Source organism: Chrysochloris asiatica, unplaced genomic scaffold, assembly GCF_000296735.1.
Source record: "Chrysochloris asiatica unplaced genomic scaffold, ChrAsi1.0 scaffold00024, whole genome shotgun sequence".
Lineage (NCBI taxonomy): Eukaryota > Metazoa > Chordata > Mammalia > Afrosoricida > Chrysochloridae > Chrysochloris > Chrysochloris asiatica.
The window spans coordinates 16,938,312-16,948,629 of NW_006408542.1; the positions used below are offsets into that span (position 1 = coordinate 16,938,312).

At 43.1% G+C, this 10,318-nt stretch overlaps 1 pseudogene; it reads right to left on the reverse strand.

Moving 5' to 3' along the window:
* Positions 1-902: 902 nt before the first annotated feature.
* The window catches only part of LOC102824036, a 144,366-nt pseudogene continuing 134,950 nt past the window's right edge, over positions 903-10,318 (reverse strand).

Below are 10,318 nucleotides of genomic sequence, written 5' to 3' on the forward strand. Positions count from 1 at the left end.
CTGATAAATTTGTTGAACTTTACTACACCTATGGATGCAGTAGCTCAAAAGAGGGAACAAATCTTTACAGAGAGGATCATTCCTAATCCCTCCATACACAGAGTAGACAGGGATGGGCAACCTGGATATTGGCTATCCAGAGTGGGAGGCTTTCACCATACTATTCTCCAGACTTTAGGGAGAACAACCCTTTGATTTCAGATTTGTATCCTTCACCACTCTGAGAGAATAAATTTCTGTTGTTTTTAAGCTAGCTAGGTTATGGTAATCTGTTTGGGCGGCTCTAAAAAATTAATCCGGATGAGTACTATTATTAGACCCTTTTATAGGTTATTAAATGGGTATTTGTGGCACTGCTGTGTTGCTGTGTGCCCTCAAGTTCGTTCTGACACCTAGTGACCCTGTGTAGGGTTTCCGAGGCTGTAAATCTTTAAGGGAACAGAAAGTATCCTCTTTTTCCCCATGGAGTAGCTGGTGGATTCAAACCACTGACCTTGAGGTTAACAGCCCAACACATAACCCATTAAGGTGAAATTGATGATGTGGCAGGAGAGGGATTGGAAATAAGGTCTGGCATTAACTTAGAATGCTTCTTTGAGCACTGTTGTTATTGTGTGCCGTGGAGTCCGTTCCGACTCATAGCGACACTGTATAGGGTTTCCGAGGCTGTAAATCTTTATGGGAGCAGAAAGCCTCATCTTTCTCCCGTGGACCAGTTGGTAGTTTCGAACTGCTGACCCTGAGGTTAGCAGCCCGATTCGTAACTACTACCTATGTTACCAGAGCTCCTTACCCTTATTCTGAGCTATATAACACTTTAATTAATGTTGAATACTCTGATCAAGATTTGTCAGGAGTGAAAGGGAGAAGGGAACTTGCAGACTTGCCCTATGGCCAGGCGGCTATTCCAGACCTGCACAATTGAGCGCCACCTCCAGGCCAGTCCTCCAGGCCAGGTTGTGGGGCAGACAGCCCGACCTGGGAGGAGAGCACAGGTCTATGCAAGGACACCTTACTGGTGTTTTATTCAGTGATGGCTAGGGCAGTAGGGAAGTTGGCTCATTCTGGTAGAGATTCATTTCCGAAGGGCCCCCTCACTGTGCCTGAGCAGGGTGGTGCCTTAGCAGGATATTTTCACAAGGATGAACTGTTCTTGAAGGCTTCCTGCCTCTGCACAAGTCTCCTCTAGCCTTCACAGGTCCTGTTATCTTACACCTCCTTTGACTTCCAAACACATTCAGATGAGAATAAAGCCCCTTTATGAAGAGCCCCTGGCTTTCAGGAAGGAGCTGAACCTTTAAGTAGGAATAGGCAGAGCCGCTATCTTCTTCCTGCCAGCAGTATGAAGGCAGATGATTTGATTTAGTTCTCCGTATTTGTGTGTGTGTGTGGAAGTGTGCTGGGCACTAAGTTTGGGGTAGGAAAACCTCAGACTTTTGTCTAAAGTTTCACCATTGAGTGGTTATTTAATCACCCTATGGAAATGCTAACAAAGGTTCGTGAACTTCCCTGGGAAAAATGTACACCTTTTTCTCCCCTAGTAACTTCTAACTGAAATTTAACATTTCCTTCAAGAATGTAGCTAACAACCACAGTAGTATTAGCAATATCTGTGACTTATTTTGAGTCCTGGTATGGCGCTGTGAGTTAATGCACTGGATTGCAATGTTGGTCTGAACCACAAGATCGGCGGTTCAAGCTCACCAGCCGCACCTCAGGAATCCTATGCAGGGTCACTATGAGTTGGAATCGTCTTGATGGCACTTGAAACAGCAACAATGATTTCTTTACCAGCATCTACAGATATTTTCATTTCATATTACAGTAGATGCAGGTATCTTAAAAGATGTATGCTCATTACTATTTTGAAATTATGGTAGTTATTAAATCTTCTGCTTTCTAGTCAATTGTGACTCATAGTGACCCCATGCGACAGAGTAGAAGGGCTTCATAGAGTTTCTAAGACTGTAAATCTTTCTGGAAGCAGCTGGTGGATTTGAACCACTGACCTTGCAGTTAGCAGCTCAGTGCTCAACTCACTGTACCACCTGGGCTTCTTATTTGATCTTCTAGACCTTGCGATTAAAAATGTGAATGTTGTTGTTCATGTTGAGTAGGTTCTGATTCATAGTGACCCTGGGTAGCTGGAGGAGAAGCTCCAAGGAGTGGCTGGTGGGTTTGAATCGTCAAGCTTGAGGTTAGTAGTACAATGCTTATCCTCAGCACTACACTAGGACTTCAAAAAATGTTAATAGAGAAGCATATCCATTACTATGCCATATCATTATTATTTTTAAACCTTTTATTAGGAATTGAGTGAAGGTTCACAAAGCAGATCATCAGTTTTATGTTCAAGAAATCATACAATGGTAGCAATCCCCTCCATGTACCAACGGTTAACAGTATTTCTCTCTATTCATTCTAACTTTTGCACTCCTCTTTCTGTCTCCCGCTACTTGCATCTTTCCTCTGATAACTTCCCTCTTGCTGCATATTACCTGTCCTGTCACCCATGTTAACATGTGTCTACCTTGTTGGTGTTGTTGTTAAGTGCCGTCGAGTTGGTTCTGACCATCGTGACCCTGTATAGGGTTTTCGAGGTGCAGTGAGCTTGAACCACTGACCTTGTGGTTCAAACCGACTTTGCAGTCCAGCTCATTAACCCACAGAGTCACACCAAGATTCTATCTACTTTCTAGCCTGTGAATAATTTTCCTTTCCGCCTCCCCTCATAAAATAATCTTGATAACTATTTCATCCTGGTGTGCAGAGAGTGCGGAGGGTCCAGCAGACTTTGTGAAGCCACTGTTTCAGTGACCTGCCTGGTCTAGTCCCCGGCACTTGAAGTATGAACAGCTTTGCCAACTGCCTAACCCATCAGGAATGGGGTGGGAGCCCTTCCTGCTGACTGAATTAGCCATCCCATGTTATAGATGGGAAAACTGAGAACAAAACTTCTTAGGGTTCTCCAGGTGACCTCTCTCCCCCTGATGTCTGCCCAGAGCCTCTCTGAGCAGGTCAAAGATGAAGAATTAACCATTCCTTAAAACAATTGTAACCTTACACTGAAGGACCAAACTAAACCTACTGCTATCAAGTCTGTGCTAATTCATAGCGACCCTACAGGACATAGTAGAATGGCCTCATTGGGTGGGTTTCTAAGGTTGTCATCTTTATGAAGCAAATTGCTTCATCTTTCCCCCATGGAGCAACTGGTGGGTTCAAACAGCCAACCTTTTTGGTTAGAAGCCAGTTGCTTAACCATTGTGCCACCAGGGCTCCTTATATTGAAGGAAAAACTCCTAAATACACATGGATTTCACAGGGATCCTATGATCGTTTGGCATCCAAAGAAGTCTATAGTTCGTTCTCAAAATAATATTTTTGAATGCATAAGATAAAGTACTCATGACTACAAAGAGCCATCGGCTCCTATCCTTGATGGCCTGACAGTTTAGCTGGGCATTGGGAAGACGAATCTGGTGTGTGTTGAGTGCTTAGGGGTGTGCCACAAGGCACAGGACTTGTAGAGGATACACCTGGAGTGACCAGGTAGTGAGGTAGGAGGACTGGAAGAATAGAGAGAGGGCACAGGTAGGCAGTCTAGCTTCTGGTGGTGGAGGTGATGGGGTACTGTGATAAATTGGCCTGTTTGAATTAAGAAGCAAATATTCGAGCAGTTGGAATGAGAGACTAGGGTATGGATTATGGAGGACTAGCTAGTCATTGAAGACTTTTGTGTAGAAGAATACCTGATTAGAGTTGCTTCTGTCTGTGTTGCAGGCTTGCAAGGAGAGGCGGACCTCCAGATTCTGAATACTAACTTATTCTTAAATTATTTCTTTCTTATACTTATAACTGTAGTAACCATCTACCTATCCACCCACCAATCTATCCATCCAGCCATCTGTTCATCCATCCATTAATTCATCCATTCATTCTCTCATCCTCTGCATTCCATTTAGAACATAGGCTCCATCCTTGGCGCAGGGACTTTGTTGTTCTCTTCTCTGCTGTAGTTCTACTATCTCTCATAGTTCCTGGCACCCCGTCAGTGTTGCTGTTAATTGCTACCTAGTCAGCTCCAATTCATGGAGATCCCATGTACAACAGAATGAAATGTTGCCCAATCTGGTACACGCTTAAATCCATTGTTGTGACCAATGTACATTTTGAATGTCATCTACCATATAGGGCTCCTCTTCAGCACTGGTTCAGAAAAGATTTTGTTGTGATCCGTAGGGTTTTTACTGACTAATTTGTAAAAGTACATTGCCAGACCTTTCCTGCTAATCTTAGTCTGAAAGTTCATTGAAACCTGTCCACTACAGGTGACCCTGATGGTATTTGAAATACTGATGGCATAACTTCCAGCATCACAGAATCATACAAGACACTACACAGTACAACAAACTGACAGACGAGTGGTGGGCTCAATAAGTTTGTCCTCAATAAATATTTTTTAACAAAGTCTCTCATTGGGCATTTACTTATTCACACTACATATGCACAGGAGGCCATCTGACCTTGCTCATCGCTGGAATCATGTATGGTTACTGGCAACGGGCATCTAGAATGTCTGCTCACAATCCCAAAGAGCCATGGGAAGTCCTTTTCACTTTTGTTATTGTTGGTAAGTGTTGCAGATTTGGTTCTGAACATAATGACCCTGTAAAGTGTTTCCAAGAAGTGACTGATGCGTTTGAACTGCCAACCTTGTCGTTAACAGTCCTACAGCACCACACCAGGACTCCAACCTCTTGTCTAGTTAGAAACCTTGGATTGTGAGAAAGGAGACCCAAGTCCTAGTCCTAGATCAGCAAACACAAGGTGTGTGGTCTTGGACCCTAACCTTCTCTTTTTGTTTTCTGATGGTGAGATGATGAGCTTGGTTAGGCCAGAAGATCCTTGAGATTCTTTGGACTTGAGCAGGCTAGGTCTCTAAAACCCATACCATGGTTGGTGAAATGAAACTAAGTTTAAAAAACTGCTTGGATTTAATCAGAGGGAAGTTTCCCCCACAGTCAATGATTTAGGAAATGTTCCCAGTAACATAGTCTCTAAAGTCAGAGCAGCTAACCATTCCTCAGCACTGGAATGAGATTCTCCTCTGGCTATCCCATCATGAACACATTACTCCACTAGTAATTGGGAGCATCCAGGAGTTCTTGGAAAGCAACTTAATTGCTCTGTGACTGAGTTACTTTCTTGATTAAGTCGCTTAATAAATGACTACATCAAGCAGCCCGAAGGGAGGCATTTCCTAAGAGGACCTAAATCACTTTTAATTTTCAGGGCTGTGTGTTTTCCTTTTGGAGCCTGGAGCGGCTGTGCCCAACCTGCCATCTGAGAAACATTTCTTCAAGGTGTCAAAAGGACATGTCATGCATTTGGAATGAGAGCTCAATGAAAAGGCCATACAACACACAGCTATATAAATAGTGAGATATTCTAGGTTGTTTCCAGTATAAACTACCCATTTGGCAGTCTTCTCAAGCAGAAACACATTGTGCAGTGGGACACTGGCCTAATATTTATACCCACACATGTGCATACATGCAAAGCAGACCCACGTGCACACTCAAACAAGTGCATGCATGCACTCAGATACCCACATACATACACTCATACACATAAACACACACATGCACAGGTGCACAGAGATGCACACAGACATAACCCACACACATACACTTATGCACGTGAACCCCCCAAATGCCAACACACAGGTACTTATCCACACAATCAGGAAGAGATTTAGAGCTCCTAAACTTGAGGAACCAACTTAACCACGCCGTTTCTGTTGCTAGAGAAAGGTGGTAAAACTGGTAACTGATAACCAGGCACTTTTAGTTTTCATGCCTGCTTCTGAGAATGCTCTTGGATCTATGTCCTTGCGTCTTGAAAGACTCATAACATTATGTTTTTTTGATGAAGAACTCATAACATTGTTTCCTTAACTTAGAGGTGAGAAAGATCTTTGAGTGATTTCACCCAACTGTCTAAATTTTGAGACAAGGCAATCAATAAACAAAGAGATCTAGGAACTTGCCGTAAGACACACAGGTAGCAAAAGTCAGAGCCAGTATCGGGACCTAGGTTTCCCAATTCTTTTTGATACTTAGCCCTATTCACCATGATTTGTTGTTAGGTGATTTTGAGGGCATCATTTGTACTAGTGGAGTCTTGGTATGGTGCTATAGGATAAGCACTGGACAGCAAGGTCAGTTTGAACGGCAAGGTTGGCAGTCCAAACTCACCAGCTGCTCCTTGGAAATCCTATACAGGGTTGCTGTGAGTCTGAACTGACTCCATGGCACTTAACAACAACAATACATTTGTACTAGTGAGTGAAATGACTGTCCTTGTTAATTTGGCTTCTATTCTGACTTGAAGTTGGCATGATAGATACCTTCCCCCATTGCTGGTGGTGGTGTCTCACCCCAACCCCAGCACACATCAATGATGTGGTGGTACCTGGTCTCCAAAATGGCTCCATGCCTTCCAGAATTTATACCTCTGTGTAGTCCCTCCAACATGGAATCTGGACTGACCCTCTTAATCAGTAGCATGCAATGAATGTGACATTGTGTAACTTCTGAGATTGGGTCATAAGAAACTTTGAAGCTTCTGCTTTGGACACTTGAAACACCATCAGGAGGAAGTCAGCCACCTTGTCAGAATTACCATTACTGTGAGATCTTCATATTGTGAAGGAAGTCCAAGCTAACCATGTAGAGAGAAGCAATAGTGGGAGAAATGGCAAGCCTCACCTCAGCTGTTCCAGCTCTTCCAGCCTGTGGCTCAGATGTGTGTGTGAAGACACCATTTTGGATGCCCAGCCTACTTAACGTTTCCCGATGACTTAGCTTCTGCTGCCATATGAGGACAATCACACGAGAAGACCAAAGTCTTAACTGCTCAGCTGAGTTACATCAACCTACTGAACCAAGAAAAATAAAAGTAAACTTTTGTTTTATGCCACTATGGTTTGTTACATAGCAACAGGTCACTGGAAAAGGCACAGGTATATGCCCTGCCTCTAGTCGCGGCCCCTTTCTTTACCTCTTCCTCTGTCCCAGTCCTCTTCACCCTGAAGTTATCCCACCTAAGATAAGCCACAAGACAGATCATGAGAGCAGACTGCCTTGGCTACTGATTTCACCCCTGGGGAGAAAACAGTGCTTGCTGCCAGCTGAGATGTCCCAGCTGCTCACAGCATGTGCTGAGGCGAGGATTCTGGAGAGGCAGATGATGGCTTTACTTCAACTGCATTCCATGAAAAGGTCATTTCTAATACCTGCCAGGAACTTTCAGATATTTTGCTGTTCTCATTTCTGTTTTTGTTTTGTTTTCTAATCTAGCCTTGAGAGTTGCTTTTCATTTCATTTAAAAAAAAGAAAGAAAGAATAGAAAATCACCTTTTTAAAAAAAAACCTGGGTGTGAGATTCCAGGTCCAGTCCTTCCAAAACAAATGAGAATGATAGAGTTTGTGGGCTGGACTCTGTTCTGCTTCTCAACCCAGGAAAGAGCAAAGCTCTGGAAAGAAAACCACTAAAACCTTCCTGGACTATTATCCTAGACTCAGTGACATGCTCAGTCAACTTCCTCCTGACCCTGTGGGGTTGAGGGACTGTCTGGGCTAAATGGGCCAGAAGTTGACCTCTGGCAAGCCAGTGAGGTGAAAGGGCAAAGGGAGCTTTCCAGGAAATTAGACCCAAACAAAACAAACATTATATTTCCTTAACTCAGAGGTGAGAAGGATCTTTGAGTGATTTCATCCAACTGTCTCAATTCTGAGATGAGGCAATCACTACCCAGAGAGGTCTGAGGACTTGCCCAAAAATACACAGGCAGCAAAAGCCAGAGCCAGTATTAGGACCCAGGTTTCCCAGTTCTTTCTAACACTTAGCCCTATTCACACTGATTTAGAGGGCATCATTTGGACTCCTGGTGTGGTGCTGTAGGATGAGCACGACTGTGAATGTTGAGGTCGGCAGTTCAAACCCACCAGCTGCTCTTTGGAAACCCTATACAGAGTTGCTATGAATCAGAACCTACTCCACAACACTTAACAACAACAACAGTCTAGTGACTGAAGTCTTCGCTGCTTTGGCTTCTACTCTACCTTGAAGCTGGACTGGTGGGTATCCACCACTGCTGGGTGCTGAGCTGGACGCTTTTCCATTGGGTATTTAACTAGAACCTCCCTAGACCTGTATTAACCTCAGGCGGAGCTCTGGAAGGCAGTGACCATTTGTTCTCCCCATGGATAGCCATTGTATTATCTCTGTATGGGGTGGACTTTTAGATTTGCATTGCAGGTGAACAAGGAATAATTTTAACATTAAGTATAGTATATCCCTTGCAGTATTTGGAGTCCTGGTGTGGCACTGTAGGGTAAGTCTGAATTGCTAACCACAAGGTCAGTAGTTCAAAGCCACCAGCTACTCCTCGGAAACCCTATACAGGGTTGCTATAAACCAACTTAATGACACTTAACAACAACAACAACCACATGTGCTATTTGAGATATACTTATGGTAAACATTATTCTTTGTTTACTTGAAATTCAAGTTTAACTGGGTGTCCTGTATTTCATCTGGGAAGTCCAACCCACAGTTCTCTGGGTAATTCCTCATTGACTGAAGGGACCCTACTGTGGGAGAAAATTGTTTTGAAAGTTTCTTGATTTCGGTCCAGAAAGATGTTACAAAGACTTTTTGATGTCTGGATCCTGACAAGCTATGGATAACATTGCAAAGAATGGGTATTCCAGGAACTTGTACGTGAGGAACCTGTACATGGACCAAGAGGTAGTCATTCGAACAGAACAAGGGGACACTGAATGGTTTACAAACAGGAAAGATGTGTGCAAGGGTTGTATTCTTTTACCATTGTTGTTGTTGTTGTTAAGTGCCGTTGAGTCGGTTCCGACCCATAGCGACCCTGTACAGGGTTTCTGAGGCTGTAAATCTTTATGGGAGCAGAAAGCCTCGTCTTTCTCCCGCGGAGCGGCTGGTAGTTTTGATTTGCTGACCTTGTGGTTGGTTCACAGCCCGATTCTTAACCACTGTGCTACCAGAGCTCCTTTTACCATACTGAGCAAATAATCTGAGAAGTTGGATTATATGAAGAAAAACGTGGTATCAGGATTGGAGGAAGACTCACGAACAGCCTGCAATATACAGATGATACAACCTTGCTTGTTGAAAGCTAAGAGGGCTTAAAATGCTCATGAAAATCAAAGACCACAGCCTTCTGTGTGAGTTGCACCTCAATGTAAAGAAACAACTATCATCACAACTGGACCAATAAATAACATCATAATAAGTAAAGAAAGGATTCATTTTGCTCAGATTCACTATCAGCACTCATGGAAGCAGCAGTCAAAAAATCAAATGATGCATTGCATTATTTAAATCGGATGCATAAAACCTCGTTAAAGTGTTGAAGAACAGAGATGTCACTTTGAGGACTCAGGTGAGCCTGATACAATCCACAGTATTTTCAATAGCCTCACATGCAAATGCAAATCCAAGTTGGACAATGAGTAAGGAAGGCAGTAAAAGAACTTTTTTTTTTTTTAGCGTTAGGACACTGGAGAAGAATATTAAAAGTACCATCAACTGTCAGAAGAAGAAGCAAATCTGTGTTGGAACTACAGCCAGAATGCTCCTTAGAATCTAGGATAGTGAGATTTTGTCTCTCATACTTTGAACATATTATTAGGAGGACTAGTCACTGGAGAAGGATATCATGCTTGGTAAAGTGAAAGGTCAGCCAAATAGACGAAGACCCCCATCAAGATGAATTGACACAGTGGCAGCAGCAATGGGCTCAAGCGATTGTGAGGATGGCGCAGGGTCCAGCAATGTTTCTGTTGTACATAGGGTTGCTATGAATTGGAACTGAATCAATGACACCTAACAACAACTATTAATTTTCCAGAAGAAATCCAGAGAAGGAAACTTTCCCAGGTTCAGTTTGTGTTGAGTCAGAACTGGAAGCTTACTTGTTCAAGTCACCTTGATCATCTCCTTTAAAATTACATACTCCTGACCCTGGAGACCTTCTGTTTTATTTTTCTCTAAGTTATGTGTTTTATTTGCATATTTAATTTATGGTCTTTCTTTGTATTCTAGATAGAATATAAACTGTTGTTGTTGTTGTTAAGTGCTGTCGAGTCGGTTCTGAACCATTGCGACCCTGAATGTGTAGGGTTTCTGAGGAGCAGCTGGTGAGCTTGCAATTCAAACCAACTTTGCAGTCCAGCGCATTAGCTCATAGTTCCAACACCAGGATTTCAGAATGTAA